General features: G+C 37.1%; 1 protein-coding gene and 1 pseudogene across 1 annotated transcript in view; both read left to right on the forward strand.

Moving 5' to 3' along the window:
• The window catches only part of LOC140514564 (polypeptide N-acetylgalactosaminyltransferase-like 6), a 902,815-nt gene that overhangs the window by 662,309 nt on the left and 214,257 nt on the right, over positions 1 to 26,249 (forward strand). The window lies entirely within an intron of this gene.
• Positions 18,520 to 25,068, forward strand: LOC140513913 (glycerol-3-phosphate dehydrogenase 1-like protein pseudogene; annotated as a pseudogene).

Below are 26,249 nucleotides of genomic sequence, written 5' to 3' on the forward strand. Positions count from 1 at the left end.
TGGTATATTAGAACTGTAAATGCTATCAAGAGAAATAAATAAAAATAAAGTCAAGAGTCTATCATCATCTAAAAGCAAACTAGAACCAAACACATATTCAGCACCATCTTTCCTGGTTATTTGTTGCTGCATTGTAATTAATATTAGTATTTATTGTGCTAAAGAAGCTTTGACAATGGTTCTCAGAAGCCATGAGCAAAACAGAAGCCAGGAAAAGATTTAACAGCAACTATTTTCAGAATGCTCAGCTGTGTTTCCAGCTCATCCAAAATGCTAATGGTCATTTCCAGAGTAGTGTTTTAGAGGACTTTCCAATACTGGACTCTCTGAAAGTGATTAAATGAAATAGAAACAATAAGGCTTTGAAAACAGTGGCTTATTTGCTTAGGCTGCTTTAATATTGTAGTAACTGCCTGTTACAGTAAATCACATCTGTAATCTCAAGTACTAAGGGAGGCCAAGGCTGGTGGTTGCCTTGAGTTTACACACTTGGAGCTCCAGTAAGACTTAAATCCTACTCTGTGCTAAGTGGTGAGCCTTGAGAAGTAGAGGGTCTCTGCTAGCATTTGAATTCATTAGCTATAAGACTGTCAGCCTCAGATTCATTTTAGATATAGATTTTTGTATACTCTATCTTCAGTTTGTTAAGCCTTGAAAATTTATTTAAGAAACAGAAATTTTTTTTCTTTTGTTTTCCCTTCCTTGAAGTCTGTAAACAAATAATGCCTTTTATGAAAAAGTTATTGTTTAAAAACAACAAAGTGAATGGGTCTTCTCTTCAAACAATGTCTTCTCAGACACATAAGATCCTCTACATTAATGCTATAAAGCACCTATGTCAGGGACATTATTTCACTGAAAACTTCTGGTTCTTTTATGCTTCCTCTTCTGGGTCTGTTTGTTTTAGTTTTCTTTTTTGCTGTTAAAATTTGCAATCTGCTCAACAATTGTCATTTCGTTTCTCAAGATATAAACAATTATTGGGAGTGCATTGAAACATCACCTCAGTCTATTACTTTTAGAGACGTAGATTTGACCAGCAAATAAGCTGGTCAATAAGCTTGAAATAAGTTCCAACACAAACAAATGGCATTGAGAACTGCACTCTCTTGAGATTGCTACTGAGAACTCCTGGCCTTCATATCCCCACAACTGATTTTAAGAAAGGAAATTCATAGATATGACAAGAGGAAGAAATGGTGGAGGTAAGGTTAGGGAAATTAATGGCCAGAAGCAATAAAGAAAGGAAGTTATTAGTTGCTCCTTCCAGGAGCAAGGTAATTGAATGCTAGAAGGGCACTTAGAATTTATCATCTAGACAACATTCTTTTTTTAAGTATCAAGTGAAAATTAAGTGAGGTAATAGATTGAAAGCTCTTTCTAAAACTTCAACCACTATTTAAATTTGAACTAATGAAAAAAAAATAAAATTCTCTTCATACTTTTTGAGTCATCAATACCACTGCTAGATCTACACCCCAAGGAAATCAAGGAAAAAGGAAAGGACCTAAATGTACAAAAATATTTACAACAGCCCTTTTTTGTGGTGACAAGGAGTTGAAAACTGAGGCAATCCCCATCCATTGGCTAATGGCTAAATAAGTTATAGTGCAGGAAGGTGGTATAATACTATTGTTCTATAAGACATGATGAAGGGAATGGTTAAAAAACCCTAGGACGACTTACAGGAGCTGATGCAAAAGGAAGTGAGCAGAACTATGTACAGAGCAATGTATACAATAACAGCAGTAGTGGAAGAATAATATACTGTGATCTGATCAATAAAATTATCCAACAGAACTCCAAAATGCTCATGATCCAGATAAAGAACTAATGGTCTCAAAATGCAAACTAAAGCTTGTTTTGACCTTTAATTATTTTTCTTTTTTTTTTTCCTGAACATGGCTGCTGTGAAAATGTTTTGCATGATTTCATACATAGAATGGGTATCATATTTATTATCCTCTCAAGGGATGGGAGAGGTTATAAAGGGAGGGATATAATTTGAAACTGAATTTTAAAAGTGGATAAAAATGCATTATCTTGTTACCATTCTACTTCTAATCATCATAAATTCCTTCTTCTAATCATCATCATCAGCTATCGCCCTTTGAAAAATGTAGTATGAATACATACTTTGATCTTCTGATCATTGTCAGAAATCCTATGGAGCGTATAAGAAAAAGTTCATAAAAATTATGGATCTCTATATTTATAAAAAAGTAGAGCTTAGAAAAAATATCATTTGGAATTGCATTTGTTTTTCATTATCTTGATTTTATATTTATTTTATCACATAGAACCAAGAACTACTATTGCATAACAGAACTACTCAAATATACTTAAGAGATATAGTTAAAATATGCATAAATTGGAATAACTAGATTGAAAATAGGAGGTAAAATAGCATATTTTCACTATGATACTCAACATTGGAAGCATTTGAGACTTATTCTACTATCTGCTGTTTTCTAATGTGCAAACTGGATAAGGAATTTCTAAGTGAGATGATTCCCTCTACCAGTACGTCGGCACTTCCCTGCAACTTATAGAGAATTACTTAGAACACTGAGATATTAAGTGACTTTGCCAGTCATACAGATAAATAATATTGTTAGAGGAGGAACTTGATCCCCCCTCTTCCTGTCTGAATGAACTCCATCCACATTCCAAAACAACCTCTCTTTTACCTCTTACTCATGAAAGATTAATTATATACAATTTGCATATCAGCCTTTGTCACAGTACATTACTACAATGGATCTCTCTCACTCTCTATATATGCTTTACCTCCATATTTAGACTCTGTGCTCTCCTAGGCAAAAGGTAGGTCTCTTAGACTAGGGGGTATATCTGCTACTATTTTCTTAGGTTTCCTTGTCATAGTCACCTCACAGTGCCTTGAATATAAAAGGTACCTAATAAATGCTTATTGATTAATAGTAATGACTTTCACATATCTTATCGCTTCAGAAGGTTTGCACCTCTCAGTAAAGCAGTGACTCAGAGAAAGTCCCCATTCTTCTCTGTACAATCTACATAGAGCCCGTTCCCCCTTTTCCCCTTCCAGAAAGGGCTTGCTGTTCAACTGGGACATGATTTATCACTGTGAAAACTATAATTTCGAGGAAGAAAAAATCAATCAGTCAGTTAAAAATCTGTTAAGACTCCACTATATGTCAAACACCACAATAGGTACGACTGATATAAAAAGTAAAAGTAAAAAGAAAACCAATAATTCCTTCTATGAAAGAGCTCATAATCTCATGGATGAGACAGAATACAAACATTTACAGAAAACATATATACAGGAAAAAAAGAGATAATTAATAAAAAGCAGACAGACAATTAAAGAAAGAAAAGGAATTGGCAAACACTTCTTGTAAAAGGTGAGATTGTAGCTAGAACTTGCAAGAAGCCAGGCTAGGAGAATGAGATAAGGAAGTAGACCATTTCAGGCATGGGAAAAAGCCCCAAAACATTCCTGAAGTTGGGAAATGGAATTGTTTTGTGGAAGGAACAATTAGAAACATGTTATCACTGTATTATAGAATATATGGAGAAGAGTAAGATGAAAGAAGACTAAAATATGGGATGTGGCCTTGTTTTTAAGGGCTTTAAGCACTAAGCCAAATTTTATACATTCCAGATCACTAGGTGATCCAGTGAATAGTCAGGAAGACTCATCTTTCTAAGTTCAAATTTGGCCTCAGACACTCACTAGCTGTGTGACCCTTGACAAGTCACTTAACCATGCATACCTCAATTTTCTCATCTATAAAATGAGCTGGGGAAGGAAATGGCAAACCACTTCAGTATCTTTGCCAAGAAAACTCTAAGTGGAGTCAAAAAGAGTCAGACATGATTCAACAACAACAACAGGCAAAAAAAAAAAAGACTGGAAATGTAAGATGGAGCTTTGTTCTTAAGGGCTTTGAACACTCCACCAGATTTTATGCATTCCAGGAACAGAGGACAGCAGCTAAAACATGCCCAATGTAAGGAAATGGAATATCTTGTGGGAAAAACAACAAGGAGGACAGAGTACATACTGGGGAGGACAGACGAGAGTAAGATGTAGGAAATGTAGAAAGGTAGGAGAGATTCAGTATATGAATGACCTTGAATGTCAAACAGAGAATTTCATATATGAATCTAGAGATGTTAGGAAGCCCCCAGAGTTTATTGAACTAGGGAGAAATTGGTTGACTTGATTAGAATTGTGCTTTAGGAATATAAATTTGACATCTGACTTGGGAATGTGGAGACTTGAGGCAAGGATCAACCAGAAGACGATTGCAATAGTCCAGGCTTGAAGTAATGAATCTGCTCCAGGATGATGATACTATCAGAGGAAAAAAAGAAGTTTAACAGAGGAAATTATATGAGGAGACTGAAAAAGGATGAGGAGTTGAAGATGATGCCTTGACTGATCAGGATTACAGGAAGGATGGTGGTGCTCTTAATAAAAGGAAAATTAGGCAAAAAGAAGCAATTGGGGGGGTGAGGAAATAATGAATTCAATTTTGAGTTTAAGGATTTCCATTTTGAAATATCCAATAGGAAGTTGGAGATTAAAAACTGGAAATGAGGAAAGAAGTTAGGCAGGATAAGTAGATCTGGACATCATTGGCATAGAGATCATAATCAAGTCCATGGATGCTGATGAGATCATAAAGAAAAATAATATAGGAGGAGAAGAAGGCCTAGCAAAGGGCCTTTTTAAACATGCTTATTTAGTATTTCATGACCTAGATAATGAGCTATCCAAAAAGAACGATAAGAAGCAGTATGATAAGAAGGAGGAGAAAACGAGAGAATTGTGTCATAAAACTTAGAAGAGAATAACAAGAAGAGGGCAAATGATAGTTTCAAAGGACACAGAGAGGTCAAAAGGATGAGAATTGAGAAAAGACCATTAGATTTATCTATAAAGAGCTTGCTATTAACATTGGAGAGGATAGTTTTGGTTGAATGATGAGATCAGAAATCAGAGAGTAGAAAATCAGGGAAAGAGGAAACAAGTTGAAGAACCTACTCAAGGAGTTTAGGAATAGAAAGGGTGGAAAGAGATTGGAAGATAAGTAGTAGTGAAACAACCATTATACAGAAAGTTACGGAAGAATAGTAAAAGTAGGGATTATAGAAGGGGTGAACTGCTGAAGAAAATGGGAAGGAATGGGATCACTTGTTCATGCAGAGGAGTTTACCTTGGTAAGGAGAAGAACTGCCTCTTCATGTGAGACAAGTGCAGGAGAGATAGTGAGGGAAGACGTTTGGATGATGTGGGCCAAAGAGGAAGAGAGAAGAAGAGCTATCTCCAAATGGTCTCAGTTTTTTTTTTTTCTTCAGTGAAATGTTAGGTAGTATTCTTAGCTGAGAATTCCGGGAGCAGAAGCCATGGGAATCTTTGAAAAGGATGAAAAGGTTTGGAAAAGAGATTGGGGTGAGTGGGATAGCAAAACCCATTTTGAATATCAGTAAGACCACATGCTTGCCTTGGACCACCTTTTGGTGCTTTGTCAATGTGCTTAAATTCAATTCCATCAGATACAATACTGGTGATATCACTATGAAATAATTTTTTTAATTTAAAAAGATAAGTCTCATAAAAGAAGGTTATAACTGGAGCTTTCTGATACTGACATAGCAAACTGAACTACCACCATCACTTCAAGGATGTGAGGTTTCTTTAAGAAAATACTAACTATTATTATGATTGCTATTCATGTCAATATCTGAACAGTAATAACTTCAGTCAAATCTATTGTGTAGAAATCTTCATTGATCCTAAGATGTCTGGAAATTATGGCTAAGCCAGGATGTGGTCCAATCATTTCTCAGCTATTGATACTTTCCAAGAATCAATGAATTCGCATAGTTCCAAACCTACAATTCAGGATTTAAGCCAAGCAATTTGCTCAATTGCGTTGTTGGATCAATAAAGACACCTGGAAGTACCATAAGCACAATAAAATGTAATTGAGTTTGCTTTTGTGTTTTCTCCATAGAGGGAGGCCAGATAACCGTACCAGAAGATAGTTTCCACTTGTTCACCATAGAATTGTTATTTTTTCCCATATTGCTGCCCTATGGCATTGTTCATTTATTCTGGATTAATGAAATACACCTCAAACCTGGAGAGCATTGAAGGATGCTTTGTTTTGTCTTGATAATGCATTACAGTGAAATTCTAGAGACATAGTATAAAATCCCTCCAGTGGAGGGGGAAAATCAATGTGTTATGAAAGTTGGACCCAACAACACCAAAGAACTGTGAGTTTATTGGACCACTAACGTTCAGAGCAGAGAGAAGTATAGGAAAAGTTGAAGTTCAACATAGTACTCTTTTTCTTCCCCCAACTTTACTTTCATTGTTTGAACGTTTTCGTAGATGTTTCAGCTCTCTTTAATCTGTCCCCTAGGAATCACAAAGAGAGTCCTGAGAATGAAAAGCAAAGTATACAAACATGCATGCATGCACGCACACACACATATACATATACATGTGTGCATATATGTATATATAAGTGTATATGTATGTGCATATGTGTATACATGTATATATATGCAAAAATATGTATATGCATATATGTGTACATATATTCACACACATATATGTGTGTATATATGTATATGTGCATGTGTGTGTATACCTGCAGAGAATTTGACTTTTGGGTAAGATTTTGATCTCATGACATTGTTCTCAGAGATATGCTATTGAAAACTAATGAGGACTATTGGAGGTTTCTTTCTTTCCCTTATATTCACCTCAAATTTAATACTTCTACATGATGATGGTAAATATAATCCTTTTTTGAAGAATAATAATACCATCTTATGTCATAGATGGAAAGATTCTAGTAGTGGCATTTCTGGATCAAAATGTATGCACAGTTTTATAGCTCTTTGGGAATAATTCCAAATTGCTCTCCATAATGGTGGGGTCAGTTTGGTACGATCCACCAATAGTGCATCAGCATCCCAATTTTCCCACATCTTCTTCAACATCTATTATTTTCCTTTTTTGTGACATTAACCATACAGATAGTTGTGAAGTGGTACTTCAGAGTTGTTTTAATTTGCATTTCTTGAATCAAAAGTGATTTAGAATACTTCTTCACATACCAATAGATAGCTTTGATTTCTTCACCTAAAACTGCCTTTTCACCTTTGATCATTTCTCATTTGAAGAATGGCTTATAAGTTTGACTCATTTCCTTGTATATTAGATAAATGAGGCCTTTATCAAAGACAGTTGATGTTAAAATTATTTCCCCACTTTCTGCTTTTCTTCTAATCTTGGTTGTATTAATTTTATTTGTACAAAAACTTTTTAATGTAATACAATCAAAATTATCTATTTTGCATTTTTTAATGCTCTCAATCTCTTGATTGTTTATGGATTCTTCTTCTCAAGATCTGACAGGTAGATTATTCCTTGCTCCTTTGATTTGCTTATGGTGTCACCCTTTTTTTCTTCCTCATATGTATATTAGTTTAGGCAGAATTATCATTTTTATTATATTACTTTGGTGTACCCACACAGTTGATATTTTTCTGATTGTTTAGATATGCCTTTAATTGTGAAAAAGTGTTTTGTAATTGTGTTCATACAGTTCCTGGGTTTATATTTTGATTGGATTTATTGAGTTCTGAGAGGGGACATTTGAGATCCCCCTTTAGTAGAATTTTGCTCTCTATGTTTTCCTGTAACTCACTTAACTTCCCCTCTAAGAATTTGAGTGCTATATCACTTGATGCATATATATTTAGTATTGATATTGCTTTATTGTCTATGGTACCTTTGAGCAAGGTGTGGTTTCCTTCCTTATCTCTTCTGATTAGATCCAGTTTTACTTTTGCTTTGTCTGAGATTAGGATTACTACTTTTTTTTTTTTTTTATAGCAGCTGAAGTGTAACAGATTCTGCTCTTGCACCTTACTATTACCTGTGTGTGTCTCTTTACTTCAAGTATGTTTCTTTTAAACAACTTATTGTAGGTTTCTGGTTTTTTATCCACTCTGCTCTCATTTTCCATTCTATAGGAGAGTTCATCCCATTCACATTCACAGTTATGATTACTGTGTATTTCCCTCCATCCTGTTCTTCCTGCTGTTTATTCTCTCTTCCTTTCACCCTTTCTCTCCTCACCAGTGCTTTGCTTCTGTCTTCCACTTCCCCTGATCTGCCCTCCCTTCTGTCACTCCACCCCTTACTTGATTTTCTTCCTTCTTCCTTCCCTATTGGGTGAGATTTCTATATTCAACTTATTGTCTGTATTATTTCCTCTTCAAGCCAATACTAATGAGAGTAAGGTTCAGATGATGCTCATTGCCACCTTCCCATTTTCTTCCCCACTTTAATTTGTCCTTTGTGCCTCTTCATGTGGAATAATTTTCCCTTTTTCTCCTCTCTCTTACTTCTGTACCCATTGTATTCCTCTTTCTCTTTCCTTTTTCATTACTGCCAATTGACCTTATACACTCTGTCTACATATATTCCTTTCTGCTGTACTGTTAGTGATATAGTTTTCAAGAATTACATGTATCATCTTCCTACTTAGGGATACAGATAGTCTATTTCCATTGAATTCCTTACGTTTTGTTTCCCCTTTCCCCTCTTTATTCTTTTCTTGGGGCTTCATGTTGGAGGAAAAATTGTTGACTTATTTCTGGGCTTTTTTTCCCATATGAAAGCTTGAATTCCCTCAATTTTGTTGAATGTCCACTTTTTCATTTTATGCATTATGCCTAATTCTGCTGGGTAAGTGATTCTTGATTGTAGTCCTAGTTTTGCTTTGCTTTTTGTTTTTTGTTTTTGCCTTCCAGAATATCATCTTCCACTGCCTCTGATCCTTTATTGCTGTAGCTGTCAAGTCCTGCGTAATCCTGATTGTGACTCCTTAACATTTGAATTGTTTCTTCCTGAGCTCCTGTAGTATTCATTCCTTGACCTAAGAATTCTGATATTTGGTTATTTTGGGAGTTTCAATTTTGGGATATCTTTCTTTGGTAATAAATACATTCATGTAAGTCTTTACAGATTTTCCTAAAGACCACCTGTTCATCATTTCTTATAGCACAATAGTATTCCACTATATTCATATACCACACCTTGTTCAGCCATTCCCAAATGATGCGCATTCCCACAATTTCCAATTCTGGGCCACCACAATAAGGGATATAAATATTTTTGTCTATGAAACTCCTTTCCCCATTTGTATGATCTCTTTGGGATACAGCCCTGTAAGCAATATTGCTGGGTCAAAGAATAGGCACATTTTTTATAGCCCTTTGTGTATAGTTCCAAATTGGTCTCTAGAATAGTTGTATCAGTTCACAACTTCACCAACAATGGATCAGCATCCAAATTTTCCCACATCTTCTTCAACTTTTATCATTTTCGTTTTTTGTTTTGTTTTGTTTTATTTTGTTTTGTTTTTTTGGTCACATTAGCCATACTGATAAGAGTGAAATGGTACTTCACAGTTGTTTTAATTTGCATTTCTTTAATCAAAAGTGATTTAGAGTATTTTTTCATATGGCGATACACATATCTTTAATTTCTTTCTCTGAAAACCACCTTTGACCATTTATCCTTTGACCATTTATCAGTTGGGGAATGACTTGTATTCTTATATATTTGACTCAGTTTTCTATATATTTTAGAAATGACAGACATTATCTTTTATCACAGACACTAATTGCAAAAATTTTCCCAATTTTCTGCTTCCCTCCTAATCTTGGTTGCATTGGCTTTGTTTGTACAAAAACTTTTCAGTTTAATGTAATCAAAATTATCTATTTTGCATTTCACAATGTTCTCTGTCTCTTGTTTGGTCATAAATTCTTCTATTCTCCATAAATCTGACAAATAAAGTATTCCTTGCTCCCTTAATTTATTTATAATATCAGCATTTATATCTAGATCATGTACTCATTTGATTTTATTCTGATGTACAATATCAGGTATTGGTCTACCCCCAGTTTCTGCCACACTATTATCCAGTTTTACCAGAAGTTTTTGTCAAACAGTGAGTTCTTATCCCAGAAACTGGGGTCCTTGGGTTTATCAAACAGTGGACTGCTATATTGATTGACTACTGTGTCTTGTGTACCTAATTTATTCCACGTATCTATCCCTCTATTTCTTAGCCAGTACCAAGTAGTTCTGGAGGTTGCTGCTTTATAATACAATTTGAGGTCTGTTGTGGCTAAGCACAACAGGTAGCATTTCCCTTCCTTAGCATTTATTTTAATTAATTCCCCAGATATTCTGGACCTTTTGTTCTTCTAGATGAATTTTGATACTTTTTCTAGCTCTACAAAATAATTTTCTGGGAGTTTGATTGGCATGGCACTGAATAAGTAAATTAATTTGGGTACATTTTTCATTTTTATTATATTAGCTTGATCTACTCATGAGCAAGTGATATTATTTTTCAAATACTCAGATCTCACTTTATTTGTACAAGAAGTGTTTTGTAATTGTGTTCATATAGTTCGTGGGTTTGTTTTGGCAGGTAGATTCCAAATATTTTACAATGTTTGCCATAACATCAAATGTGATTTCTCTTTCTGTCTCATGTTGTTAGGCTTTATTAGCAATGTGTAGAAATGCAGATGATTTATGTGGGTTTATTTTGTATACTGCTACTTTGTCAAAGTTATTTATTATTTCACATAGTTTTTTACTTGATTATCTAGGATCCTCTAAGCATATCATCATATAGTCTACAAATAGTGAGGGGAGGGTGAGAGCACTCAATGTTTAGTTTGTGATATTGGTTCCTGGAAGTTCAAGTAGGTGACTTTCAAATATTTAATCTGTGGACTGATAATCTCAGGAGTGATTGCTGCTTTTACAGGGGGCCTGCTCTTCTCTTTAGTTGAGTTCTGCTGGACTCCAATCCTGTACTGATATGTTTGAGAATACGCACTGCCATTTCTACTTCAGTATGCCTGGGCCATTCCTGATTCACTCTTCTATGGTGGAGTCTGTGCTGATGCAGCCTGTGCACTCAGTGCTACCCCAACCCTGTGTAACATGCCTATCTTCCGAAATGTCTTGGACTGAAAATCTGCCACACTCTGTCTCCTAGTTGTTTCAGTCACTGTGAAATTTGTTCAGATTCACTTTCTAGATATATTTGAAAGAATTTTTTGTAGAGCTCAGGTTCATTTCTGCTTTCACTTAGGCATCTTGGCTGCATCATCCTCCCCACTCCCCACATTGTGCTTTTTAAGGATCATTTTTCTTTAGTGGATTTTTGTATCTCCTTTTCCATTTGACCAATTCTACTTTTAAAGCAATTGTTTTCTTTTTTTCCAAGCTGTTGACTCTTCATAATTCTCTTGCATTGCTCTCATTTATTTCCTCAATTTTTATTCTACCTTTATTATATAGCTCCTTTTTGAGCTCTTCTCTAAGTTCTTTGTGGACTTGAAACCACTTCCCATTTTCCTTTGCAGTTTTGTACATAGGTGTTTTGACATTGTTGTTCTTTTCTGAGTTTGTGTTTTGGTCTTTCCATTATCTCAATGACTTTCTATAGTCAGACTTTTTTATGTAGTTTTTGATCATCTTTTGGGGTATGTGTATGGAGTTTCCTTTCTTTTACATTTGATGTCTGCTACCAACATGGAAGGACTGTGTCTCTGGCTTTTTGTGTCAGGAACTGCAGACCCTGGTAATTTTTCTGGTGTTACACTAATGTTGCCCTGAGGCCATGGAGGACCCTCATATCTGGTTCTGTTTTGAGGAGATGGTTGGTATTTCTGGAGGCCATAGGGGCCTGGAAGCTTGCCTGGTGCTGATCAAGGGTACTAGTACTGGCTTCTGGTATGTTCTGACACCCAGTTTGGTTTTTCTGTGTTTCTGGGAGCTACACTGAAGCCCATGGAGTTCTACCTGGCCACTGACGGGTGCCCATTTTCCCTGAGCTGTGCTGAAGCACATGGAGGTCCAACTGCTAGAGGATATCTGTTTGCCTGGTGCTACAATGAAGCATGTGGTGGCTTTTCAAGCTGGAGTCCACTAGTTTCCCTGGCTATGCTAAGGCACATGGAGAGGTCCTGGTGGTGGCATTTGACTGCTCCACCACACTGGGGATTAAGATCACTCTGGTTTGCTGAGGTGGGTCTTGCTGGGATGTTTCCTCTCCTGGAATGCACTCCCCTTTTAATGTAAGTGAAATATACCATTTTTGCACATCCTCCAAGTCTCTCAGGCTAAAACACACCTCCACCCTATCTTTCCTCGGGTTCTTCTATTCTAGGATTTGTTCTGGGGTGCTATTTTACAATTATTTGGAGATGAATATGAGAGAGTTACAGCAATTTATTGATTACTCTGCCGTCTTGGCTACTGAAACTCTAGACCCTGTATACTATTTTTAATGTCATAGAGTAGGAAAAAGGTGTTAGTCAAATGAATAGATTTTATGTTTTCTATGTATTACAAATGTGAACATTTTACAATATAAAATAAAGATGACAGGTAAGGAGCATGATAACTTCCTATCCCAAGCAAACTAACCCAGAAATATTATGATAAAGGCTAAGTGGTGGATTTGGTGAACAAAATGTATGGATTTGTCCATAGAACAAAGTTTGACACATAAGGAAGATTTGATATCTCCCCTGTGATGCTAAAAGAACAAATAGTTGATAATGATGATTGATTTGCTTTTTCTTTTTACTACAATAAATCAGTATATGATTTAGTTTTTTCTATGCAGCTATTATAATCTCCCAGCTCCTGTCTTAACTAACATTTTAAATTAAGAGTTGTACTCCACCAGACAAAGGCCAGCTCCATCTTCTCCTCAAAGTTCTAGTGGTATTCCCAGGGGGTAAAAGATTTCTCTCTAAAATTATCCAGTCCAGCCTGCATTCCCTATGTCAATAGACAGTACCAGATAATACCTATTCAATATGATCTAAACAGCATTTAGCACTCCAGTTTCATTTAACCAATAAATATCATTTGGCTTCTACAAATCTAATTTACTGAAACAAGACATAGCAAGTAGTGAAGTACAAACATGACTTTCCAATACTAAGAGATACATTTCTGCTATGCCACCAAATTGACTTCAGAGTATACTATAGCCAATGAACAAGTCATTTACTCTTGACTGCCTTCAATTCACTACTATGTGGAATAAAGAAGAACATTCCTTAAAAATGTTGGCTTTCTGCAATCTCTAGCAGGAACCACCACCACTGGATCCTCCCTGGTAACTCACTATCAAAACTTTTCAAAGCTCACAAATTTTTCATGTTAAAGTTAAAGGAACAAACATTAGTTAAGCACTTGCCATGCATCAGGCACTGTGCTAAGTGATTTACAAATATTAGCTCACTCAATCCTCACAACTACCTAGGGAAGTAGGTGCTTTTATTGTCTCCATGAGGAGTACAGAGGTCAAATAAATTCCTTAGGGTCACACAACTGAAACAGAATTTAAACTCAGATTTTTCTGACTATAGGCTCAACATGCTATTCCTTGTACCACCTAGCTTCCTAGTCAGTTTGATCTCTATTATTACTCCTAAAGCAGAAAAGAAGAAACACAACTGGAGCACCAAAGAAAGGCCAAAATGGCTTCCTGTTGAATCATGTGGAGACAGTCTGCCAGGTCTTTTAGGACACCTCAAAAGTTTGTGGAACTTAACCCAGATAAATTTGTTCTGCTCATAGGAGCATGGTTCTACCCTAGAGGAGAGCAGACAATTGAAGTTTTGACTTGATACTTTTAGAGGATAATAATCTGTTCCCTTTGGGGATGCTTCTAATTTTTCCAAATTATAAAGATTTATCTATTTAAGGAATATATTATCCCCTTTAGATTATAGTTCCAATTATTCTTTAAGATTTCCCTTTTGAAGATCTATTGCTCTCATCTTTGATTCCTTTTAAGGTTGGTTATATAGAGTATACCTTATCAAATTGTCATTAACATGTGTACATACACACATATCAGTGATATGTGCAGTTGAAAAGTTATAATAATAATCTAGACAGTTATTCTAAGAAGTTGGATAAAAATCAGAAAAGGGAGGTTATTATAAATTTAATGTAAGAACTGAAATTTTCTTTCTTTATGGTCTGAAAAGAGTACATTTAAAATTTCTGCTTTTATGTATTTATTTGTGAGGATTTTATGCCATAAATGCTTAAGTTTTGTGAAAGTGTCATGTACAGCTAAGAAAACTAATATATCTTCCTTTCTATTCCTATTCATTTTTCTCCAGAGGTCCAGTGTTTTGAACTTTTATAAAATTATATGTATCTCCTTAACTTCTTTCTTATTTATTTTAGGATTAGATTTACCTATGGAATAGTTGAATTTTCTCACTAAACATTCTGTTTATTTTCTCCTGTAACTTATTTAACATGTCCTTTAAGAATTTGAATGCTATGCCATTTGATGAATATATATTTTAATACTGATATTACATCATTGTTTATGGTGCCTTTTAGCAAGATAACATTTTTCCACTTCTCTTTTTTACATTATTTTTGATTTTGCTTGGGCTGAGCCTTTGTTTTTTTCTTCAGCTGAAGCATAATGGATTCTACTCCATCTCCTTATTTTAACTCTGTGTCTCCTGTTTCACATATGTTTCTTGTAAAAAGAAGAAATAAATTGTTGAACTCTGGTTTTTAATCTATTCTTCTGTCTGCTTCCATTTTATGGGTGAATTAATATCATTCACATTCACAGGATTACTAACTGTGCATTTCCTTTCATCCTATTTTTCTTCAGTTTCTCTCTCTCTCTCTCTCTCTCTCTCTCTCTCTCTCTCTCTCTCTCTCTCTCTCTCTCTCTCTCTCTCTCTCTCCTCTCCCTCTAAAGTCTGTTTGGCTTCTGACCACTTTCTTATCTATTCTTTCTTTTATCCCCTCCCCTTTCTCTTGACCCTTTTCCCTGTTAGTTAAAATAGGTTTCTATACCTAATTGATTGTGTGTGTGTGTGTATTTCCTTCTTTGAGTCAACTTAAATAAGAGTGAGAGTCAAGTATTGCCTACTCCCTCCACCACCATTTTCCCCTCCACTGTATAAGCTCTTCCTTGATCTCCTCTTATATGTGAGATAATTATCTTTTTTCTTCTTCTCCTTTCCATCTTCTCTCACTCAGTGCATCCATTTTTCCCCAGTCAGTTTTTTTAGATTATCCCTACATAATTGACTCCCTACTGTGACCTATTTCTGTCTAGACTCCTTTAAACTACGCTGATATTGAAAAAGTTCTTAGGAGCTAAATATATTATATAGAAATATTAAAATTTAATATGATTTTGTCCTTTATCATTTCTCTTTTATATTTACTTGTTTATATTTCTTTTGAGTTTTTTATTTGAAATTTTCTTTTCAGCTCTAGTCTTTTCATCAGGCATGTTTGAAAGTCCTCTATTTTATTATGTTTATGTTTTTCTCACAAAAGATTATATAAGTATCCCTAGGTAGACAATTCTTGGTTTTCTTCCTAGTTCTTTTATGATTCACAATATTATATTCCAAGCTGTCTTCTGCTTTAGCTTGGTAATTGCAAAATATTATGTCATCTTAACTATATCTCCATGATATTTGAATAGATCTTTCTAGCTATTTGAAATATTTTCTCTTTGTTGGGAGTTTTGGGATTTATCTATAATATTTCTGTGAGTTTTCATTATGGGATATCTTTTAGGTTGTAATTGGTGCACTCTTTCCACTTCTGTTTTTCTGGTTCTAGGGTACTGGGGCAAATTTCTTTTATGTTTTCTTGAATTATGGTATCTAGGCTCAAGTTTTATTGTGGCTTTCATGTAGTCCAATAATTCTTAAATGACCTCTCCTAATTCGATTTTCTTAGCCATTTTTTCTGATGAGATATTTCACTTTTTCATTTATTTTTGCCTTAGTTGTATTCTTTCTTGGTGTCTCAAGGAATCATTAGCTTCCACTTGCTCAATTGTAATTTTTAAGGAATTAGAAACATTAGTGAACTTTTGTACCTCTTTTTCCATTTAATCAATTCTGATTTTTTTTCTTGTTCTTGTCTTTTTTTTTTATTAATTTTTTACATTTATTTTCACACAATTTTGGGTTACAAATTTTCTCCCCTTTTATCCCCTCCCCCCCCAAACCCGAGCTTTCTAATTGCCCCTGACCTATCTGCTCTCTCTATCCTCCCTCCCTGCCCTTGTCTCCGTCTTCTCTTTTGTCTTGTAGGACCAGATAGCTTTCTTGACCCCTTAACCTGTATTTCTTGTTACCCAGAGGTAAGAACATTACATTTGGTCCTAACACTTTGAGTTCCAACCTCCTTAGCTCCCTCCCTCTCCACCCCTTCCCCTTGAAAGACAGGCAATTCAATATAGGCCATATCTGTTTAGTTTTGCAAATGATTTCGATACTAGTTGTGTTGTATAGGACTAATTATATTTCCCTCCATCTTATCCTGTCCCCCTTTACTTCTATTTTCTTATGGTCCTTTCCCTCCCCATGAGTGTCGACCTCATATTGCATTCTCCTCCCCATGCCCTCCCCTCCATCCTCCCCCCCACCCTGCTTGTGCCCCTGTCCCCCACTCTCCTGTATAATGAGATAGGTTTTCCTATCAAAATGAGTGCGCATTATATTCTTTCCTTTAGTGGAATGTGGTGAGAGTAGACCTCATGTTTTTCTCTTGCCTCCCCTCTTTATCCCACCACTAATAAGTCTTTTGCTTGCCTCTTTTATGAGAGATAATTTGCCCCATATAACTTCTCCCTTTCTCCTCCCAATATTTCTCTCTCACTGCTTGATTTCATTTTTTTTTTTTTAGTATGTGATCCCATCCTCTTCAATTCACTCTGTGCACTCTGTCTCTATGTATGTGTGCGTGTGTGCATGTGTGTGTGTGTGTACTCCCACCCAGTGCCCAGATACTGAAATGTTTCAACAGTTATAAATATTGCCTTTCCATGTAGGAATGTAAACAGTTTAACTTTAGTAAGTCCCTTGTGATTTCTCTTTGCTGTTCGCCTTTTCATGGTTCTCTTCATTCTTGTGTTAGAAAGTCAAATTCTCTTTCCAGCTCTGGTCTTTTCATCAGGAAAATTTGAAAGTCTTCTATTTCATTGAAAGACCATTTTTTCTCCTGAAGTATTACACTCAGTTTTGCTGGGTAGGTGATTCTTGGCTTCAGTCCTAGTTCCTTTGACTTCTGGAATATCCTATTCCATTCCCTTCTATCCCTCAATGTAGAGGGTGCCAGATCTTGTGTTATCCTGATTGTATTTCCACAATACTTGAATTGTTTCTTTCTAGCTGCTTGCAATATTTTCTCTTTCACCTGGGAATTCTGGAATTTGGCCACAATGCTCCTAGGAGTTTCTCTTTTTGGATCTCTTTCATGTGGTGTTCTGCGGATTCCTTGAATATTTATTTTGCCTTCTGGTTCTAGAATCTCAGGGCAGTTTTCCTTGATAATTTCATGGAAGATGATGTCTAGGCTCTTCTTTTGATCATGGTTTTCAGGTAGTCCCAGAATTTTTACATTGTCTCTCCTGATTCTATTTTCCAGGTCAGTTGTTTTTCCAATAAGATATTTCACATTATCTTCCATTTTTCGAATCTGCGCGGTATGTTCTGAGATATCTGTCTTTCTCGAAAAGTCCTTAGCGTCCATCCGTACCATTCCAGTTTTGAAAGATCTATTTTCTTCAGTGAGCTTTTGAATCTCCTTTTCCATTAGGTTAATTCTGCTTTTGAAAGCATTCTTCTCCTCATTGGCCCCTTGCACCTCCCTTGCCAGCTGAGTTAGGCTAGTTCTCAAGGTGCCAATTTCTTCAAGATTTTTTTGGTTCTCCTTTAGCAGGGAGCTGATCTGCTTTTCATGCTTCTCCCTCATCCCTCTCATTTCCCTTCCCAGTCTTTCCTCCACCTCTCTAACTTGATTTTCAAAATTCCTCTTGAGCTCTTCCATGGCCCGAGCCCATTGGGTGGGCTGGGACACAGAATCCTCGATTTCTGTGTCTTTGCCTGATGGCAAGCATTGTTCCTCCCCATCAGAAAGGAAGGGAGGAAGTGTCTTTTCTCCGATAAAGTACCCTTCAATAGTTTTATTTCTTTTCCCTTTTCTTGGCATTTTCTCCAACCAGTGGCCTGACCTCTGAATGTTCTCCTCACACCCACCTCGCCTCCTGGTCCTCCCAGCCAGCGTTTGGGGACTGAGATTCAAATGCTGCTTCCTGCCTTAGGACTTTTGGTGGGGGCAGGGCTGCTTTTCAGTGTGAGAATTAAGTTCAGGTGGTCAGGGGCAGGGCCGCCTCTCAGGCATAGTTCCCTCTGGGGGTTTATGCACAGACCTTCCACAATGGATCCAGGCTTCTGCCCATTTGGGGAGCCCCCATCCGCATCCGCCTCTCAGCCCCCACCTCCCGGTGGGGCCCAATCCTTGGGGGCACCCCACTCCCCTCTCAACCCGCCAAAGAGACTCTCTCACCCACCCCCGTCAGTCACCTGTTGGTGGGCGGGCCCATGCTGCCGCTGAAGATCCCACCACCGGAGCCCTCTCAAATCTGTGCCTCTCGGAACAGTGGCCGCCGCCGCCGCCGCAGGTCTGGGCTGGGTTCCGCGTCTGCAGCGCGACGGACCTTTTGCGAGAGGTTTGCAGGTCCCTCTGTGGGTGGGGGGACCCGCGTGGCTGCTGGAGATCCCGTCCCCGTAGTCCTCTCGGATCTCCTCCCCTCAGTGTCGCGGCCGCGGCAGGGCCGCACTCCGCTCCCAGTCCCGGCGCCCAGTCCAGGGCGCGAAGGACTCCCCGCGACAGGTCCGCAGGTCTCTCGGGAGCAGGAATCTCCCTCGCTCCAATACTCCGTGGTCTCTGGGTGCAGAATTCACCCTGGCTTGGTCCCCTCTAGCCGTTCTGTGGTTTGTGTGTTCGGAGCTATGTGTATGTGCATCTTTCTACTTCGCCATCTTGGCTCCGCCCCCAATTCTGATTTTTTATAGAATTATTTTCATTACTGAAAGGTTTTTACGTCTTTTACCATTTGGTCAATTCTGTTTCTGATAGTCTTAGTTTCTTCAGTATATTTTGTGTATCTCTTTTACTAACCTATCTTTTCATTATGTTCTTCTCTCACTCTCATTTCCTTACCAAATTTTTCATCTACAATTCTTATTTGATTTTGAAAGTCGTTTTTAGCTCTTTCAGGAATTTTTGTTGGGATAATATCCAATTCATAACCTTTTCTTTGAAGCTTGCCTTTTTGACATCTTCTTCAAAGTTTGTTTTGATCTCCCCTCTCACCATAGTAGCTTTTTTATGGTTTGTTTCTTTTTGCTGTTGTTATTTGTCCATTTTCCAGTCGATTTCATGACTTTGAGCTTTGTTAAAGTTGGGCTTTCTTTCCAGTGTAAGGGAGTTGGGGAGCTGTACCAAGCTTCAAGCTGTTTTACAACTGCTATGTTTAGGGTTAGTTCTTGGGTTGGGGGGTACTTCCCAGAAGCTGTGAACATAGGAGAGGTGTTTTCACTTCTCTACTGATCTGGAATCTTTTGATCTTTGCCCAAGAAAAACTTTTGATCCTTGCAGTCTCTACTCCTACTGCTCCTCAAGGCACCTAATCTCTAATGACCAATAGTACTGCCCTTGAACTGTGACCAAGAAGTGGGTATAGGCAATGAAGTTGCCAGACACCATCCATTACTTCATCTAATACTAGCACTGGCCCCCTGTAATCTCTTTCTGACCATTTGCCAGCTCCCCTTAACTTCTCTAGCTTAAGAGCTTCCAAAGATGTTGCTACTGCTGCTTTCACCCCCACAAATTAGTTTCTTTTATGGAATCATAGCTTTAAAGCTGAAAGGTGCATCAGGAACCATCTAACTCCAACCGTTTATTTTATAGAAGAGGAAATTGAGGACCAGCAAGACTAAGTAAATTGGCCAAAATTACATTAGTAGTAATTTGCATGTGTGGGCTTTAAATTCACATTCTCTTAATCAAATTTATTGCTCTTTCAATTGTATTACACTATAGGTACATAACTTACTCAACACAGAATTGTTAATGGACATGTTTAGAGCTGGAAGAAACCTGAAAGATTATTTCAGCCTAACTTTTTCATTTTCTTGATAAGTAAACTGAGGCTCAGATATAAAGCCAGGGGCAGTCCCTTGGTATTATGTTGCTTTGATATCCAAAGAGAATTAATAGTAATTCTACAGAAGGAGGGCTGACCATATTTCCTAGAAAAAATGTAACCTGGGAGGATTCTGAGAAGATGATGAGTAGGTCAGAAAATTCCAAGTTCCCAAGATTTTCTCCCACAAAAGAGATAAAATAGCACCTTAGGGCAAACAAAGTGCTGGTAAAATAAATAAGAACAGGGTAATAACAATGGTCTTCCTGGGGCAATTTGTGAGGAGCAGGAGAAAAATCTCAGGACTAGGTTTGGTCCCTGTAAAGAGCAAATGTCTCCTGGCTACGGTCTATATTAGCAACAACTGCAAATAACTAGTGGCAAAGAAGCCCTGAGATTAGTTTGGTATGTGAGGCTGCCTCGCCCACAGATGCAGGAATTTTTGCCCCTGGGATAGTGTTGGAAGTTGGGCTTCTGAGCCAGGAATTATCAAGGGAACTTGTATTGACAAGGAATGCCATACCCATCTATGCTGCAAGACAGCATCAGGGGTGAGAAGGAACCAACACATACCCAATGAGTGCAGAATCAGTGGGACAGTAAGTCTTTGTCTCTGAGCACTGACATGGGGTTGAAAGCTTGGCTTTTTTTCCAGGCTAGAGGGGAGAATTGAAAATGTGGGGCAAGAGACACCATCCCCTATATCCCAGGGTCTAGAGGTAATTACAAAACTTAAGGTATTACCACTAAAAAATGCACAGGCAAAGGAGAAAGAGTCCAACCATAGAAAACTACTATGAGAATAGAAATAACTTGGGTTTATCTTCAGAGGAGGATACTGAAATAAAGAAACCCCCAAAGAGTAATGTGAAATGGTCACCTGCCCAAAAAGAATTCATAGAAGTCTTTAAAAAGACTTTAAAAATCAAATGACAGATGGAGGAAACACTTTAAAAAATAATAATAATCTAAGAAAAACAAGAACTCCTTAAGAAAGAAAAGTCAATCAATTAGCAAAAAAGATACACTCTTAAGGAAGAAAATGAAAATTAGAATTGGGCAGGGTGAAGTCAGTGAATTTATAAGAGATTGAGAAATAATTAAACAACATATGAATAATGAAAAAATAGAAGATAAAGTGAAACATAAGAAAAACAATAGATTTGCAGAATAGATAAATAAGAGAACACATAAAAGTAATTAGACTAACTGAAAGTTATGGTTAAAAAAATCTTGATACAATAATACAAGAAATAATTAAAGAAAATTATCCTGAAGTATTAGAACAAGGGGGAAAAGTAAAAATAGAAAAAAAAAAACATTATGTGCCATTTAAAAGAGATCTTATCTGGAAAACTCATAAGAATATCGTTGTCAAATTCTGACTTCCCACTCAAGGATAAAATATTACAAGCAATAAGAATAAAGCAATTTAAATATGATAGTGCCAATTAGAATCACATAGGACCTAGGAGCAGAGACATTAAAGGATCTTAGAGCACTATATATCAAAGTAAAAAGAAATGGGGTTCCACCTGAAAATATAATACCCAGCAAAGTTTAGCAAAATCCTAAATGAGAAAAAGTGGACATTTATTGAACTGTCAGACTTTCAAGACTTTGATTTAAGGAAACTGAACTTAATGGAAGATTTCATATACAGGAGTCAAGAGAAATAGAAGGTAAATACCAAATACAGATTATAAAGGTTGCAAAAAGGACAGACCATTTCCTTTTTATATAAGTAAAATGTATGTCTAAGATTCTTATAAATAATTGGTTGTCTCATAAGAAATACTGGAGAAAACCTGAATATGATATGAATTTAAAAAGTAAAACCATTTAGGAACAGATAGAAAGTGTAATTATTTTATACAAATGAAGCTCAAAAAGAAGAATTGATAGAGAGGAATTAAATGGGGGTTGAGGATTGTAGCTTTGGTAACCTACTTTCATCATGAATGGTTTTATATATATATATATATATTTATATACATATATAGTGTGCATGTATGCATATATGTGTATGTATGTATTTTTGGAAGAGTACAAAAATCTTCTAAATTCAGAAGAAATAAAATGGTAGGGGCATAGGGATGGGGGAAAGGACAAGGGAGGGATCTTTGGAGCGGAGGGTGAAGGAATAGGTAAAGGGGAGTATAGAAGGGTGTTTATATAGATTTATGGGAATGGGAGGATAGGGGAGAGATCCTCAGGGAAGAGTAGGTAAGTAACAGGAGGGCAAGGTAGTTGGTAGAAGTAAATTAGAGAAGGCAGGGGAGGTAGGGAACAAGATATACTCACAGACATAAAAACAAAGCTCAGGAGTAGAATTTGTTTGGAAAAGTATATATATATATATATATTACATATATGTGTATGTGTGTATGCATATGTGTATGTATATCTCTATAGCTATAGAGAAACATATCCAAACTTAATTGTAGCCTTCTGGTGTTTGGGGGGGGGGGGGGGGGAGGAAAGAAGGAGGGAAATAAAAGAACAAAGTAAAAAAATACACAGCAGAAAACAAAAGAAAACTAACAAAGAAGCAAAGAAAAGATGGACAGTTCCCATCAAAAAGTGTATATTTATAATTCAGGCTTTCTTGAAATGAAAATGTATTGTTATATATTTTGAATCTTCTCTTCTATTCTGATATGCACAGGATATGCTTTTTTCTTTGTTGCTTTGTATTTAAGTTCCAATATTTAAATTTAGGATTTTTTTTGTTTCTTTTATATACTCTGTATTTGTGCTCTGTAGTTTGTGCTCTAAAATAAAAGTTAAAAAGAAAGAAATGTGGCCTAATTTTGAGCAAGTTTCGGTAGCACTGGTCTAAAAACACACTCAAACTTGGAGAAGTATGTGATGACAACATAAAGTATGAAATCATAGTTCTGTAGAGATTGACAAGAATATATTTCCCCATTTTTTATTTATTTACCCGGTATTTAGAGAAATTTCACCTGGTCATGGTGTGCATTGATCCATTTATCACTGTAGGAAATCTATACTTACAGTATTCTGAACTCAGTTTCCCTAGAAAATTACCATCACATACATTACTTCTTTAAATGTTATAGGGTCAAAGAAGCCTAAAAGTCAGAGTGATGATTCTTTGACAAGTGTCATCCATGGGAGATCTTACTCTTATTGCTTTTAACTTTTTCCAGTTCTGATAGCTGTGCTATGCTTTATCTTAGTTTAATAGCATTCATTACTTTCTTATCCATATAAAATGACTTATTAAACAAAAATCCAGTGCAAAACACACAAATATTATTTATCTGATAATTTTGAGGTGACTTTGAAAGTCATTTTCTTATACCAATTATTTCACAAATACATGATTTCTGTACTTTCAATAGGTAGTTCATACTTTTATATGATTTTGTATGATTTCCTGTACTTTCAACATGAAGCTGGGTGTATGAAAGAATAATCTTTCCAAAGTCTCTAGGAACTAATTATATTAGAATTACAGTGCAACCAGGGCTATTGGGAATGATACATCACTCTAAAGCTCTGTGGTTCCATTCAATATTCCTTTGACCTCATCCTTTGCTGTCATTCTCCTCTATATGTTTTTACCTCCTTTTGGAATGTAAGGACTTGAAAACATAGTCTGCCTTTTGTGCTTTTTTGTTTGTTTGTTGTTGTGGTGGAGGTGGTGGTTTTGTATTTTTGTCATCAGTACTTAGTATAGTCCTTTACATACTTAGAGTGACTAATAAATCCTTTTCCATTCTAAAACACAAACATTTAAATAATTTTATTATTAAGAAAATCTTGCTTCCAACATTGTTGCGTTCTTATTCTATACTATTGTCCTTTTTACACTCACCATTGGAGTCAAATAGACATAATAGCTCTTCTCCACATGAACTAATACATCTTCCAACTCTTTGCCTTTGCATAAGTGGTTTCCCTGTGTTGCAAATGCATTCCCTTCCTTACCTCTACCTCAAAGCTCCCAGAGACCTCTGAGAGTGTGCATTGTGGGCTCGGGCAACTGGAGCTCAGCCGTGGCCAAAATCATTGGCAGTAATGTCAAGGAGCACCAGAAGTTTGCCCCACTGGTCAAAATGTGGGCCTTTGAGGAGACAGTGAATGGACGAAAACTGAAAGACATCATCAATAATGATCATGAGAATGTAAAACACCTTCCGCAACACAAGCTTCCTGAAAATGTGATTGCTGACTCAAGTGTCAGTGATGCTGTTGGAGACACAGACCTCCTGATCTTTGTGACTTCTCATCACTTCATTCACAGGATCTACGATGAGATAACTGGGTGAGTCCCCAAGAAAGCTCTGGGGATTACCCTCAACAAGGGAATTGATGAGGGTCCCGAAGGGCTCAAACTTATTTCTGACATTATCCGAGAGAAGATGGGCATTGATATCAGTGTGCTGATGGGTGGCAATATTGCTAACGAGGTGGCTGTTGAGAAGTTTTGTGAGACCATGATAGGCAACATAAGGAACTCCCCCAAACCCCAAACTGGGGAATCACCTTTGTGGATGATGCCAATATGGTGGACCTGTGTGGGGAGCTCAAGAATATAGTGGCAGTGGCAGCCAACTTCAGTGACTGGCTCTGCTGTAGGGACAGCACCAAGGCTGCTGTCATCGATCTGGGGCTCATGGAAATGACGGTGACTGACCTGATTACCACGTATTACGGAGGCCGGAACCAGAGAATAGTTGAAGCATTTGTCAAGACTGGAAAGACCATCCAGGAATTGGAGAAAGACCTGCTAAATAGCCAGAAGATCCAGGGACCCCCGACCTCTGCAGAGGTGTATCGCATCCTCAAGCAGAAGGGGATGCAGGAGAAGTTCCCCATGTTTCCAGTCGTCTATCAGATCTGCTATGAAGGTAGACCAGTCCAGGAGATGCTGTCCTGCCTCCAGAATCACCAAGAGCTTTTCTAATGGGGGCAACACCACCATGTGCCGGGCAGCCTCTGCCTTTCCAAGTGACCCACAGGCTTGGGCAGCAAAGGCCAGACACTCCTTGCCTGATGTTTTACTCCAAATGTGAATGTTAGTGGATTTCTCCAAGTTCATTCTTTTCTAGACCAGGTGGAGGGGGAATTGGTGGGTAGACAGTCCAGAGCTAGATGGATTTGGATTCATTTCATTGGCCGAGATGTGGCTGTTTAAAACACCATCATACAAACTTTTGGTAGGTATCCCTCTGTGTGTGTGTGTGTGTGTGTGTGTGTGTGTGTGTGGGTGTGGGTGTGGGTGTGTGTGAGTGTGTGTGTGTGTGTGTGTGCCGGAGTCTGTGTCTGTGTGTGTGCTCCTGTCTGTCCTCTGTATGTATGTGTGTGCGTGTGCCTCCAAAACTCACTCACATGGATTTTTGGATTCATCTTTTGGAATTACTCCATCATGGTAGCTTGGGACTTTGGGACTGTCTTTGCTTGTTTCTTTTTTATTGTTTTTAAACTGAACTCATTAATATTAGGTCTTTGGGTGAGGCCAATTTTGTTTTAAAATGACAATTAACCAACATTACAGTGGTGGGTGGGAAAGAAGAATAACATTAATCTGTTCAATGCACCAAATATACAATGAGAATTTTTAAAAAAGGAAATAGCATGAATTATATATACTTTAGAAAGGTTGGAGGAGACAATTGAATTCAAAGGTATAATTAGGTAGATGTTGGGGAGCATTGTTACTTAAAACTTCCTAAACTTATGTGAACTGATGCTGAGTAAAGTGAACAGAACCCCGAGAACATTATAAACAATAAGAGCCTCAGAGTGCAGGGACTGTTCTTGATAGACTTAGTCCTCCATAGCAGGCATAGCAAGGCAAGGACCTAAAACATTTGCAAAGGACTCATACTGAAAAATGACATCCACATGCAGAAAAAGAACTATGAAGTCAGAATGCAGAATGAAGCAGACTTTTGTCATGTTTGGTTTTGTTTAGTTTTGCTCATGCTTTCTCCCATTTGTTTTAATTCTTCTATGCAACTTGACTAATGTGGAAAAGTGTTTAATGAAGAACCCATATAAGATTGCATGTTGTCTTGGGGAAGGAGGGGAAGAAAATTTAAAACTCATGGAAGGGACTGTTGAAAATTGAAAACAAATAAGTAA

This window comes from Notamacropus eugenii, chromosome 7 (genome assembly GCF_028372415.1).
Source record: "Notamacropus eugenii isolate mMacEug1 chromosome 7, mMacEug1.pri_v2, whole genome shotgun sequence".
In the NCBI taxonomy this organism is placed as follows: domain Eukaryota; kingdom Metazoa; phylum Chordata; class Mammalia; order Diprotodontia; family Macropodidae; genus Notamacropus; species Notamacropus eugenii.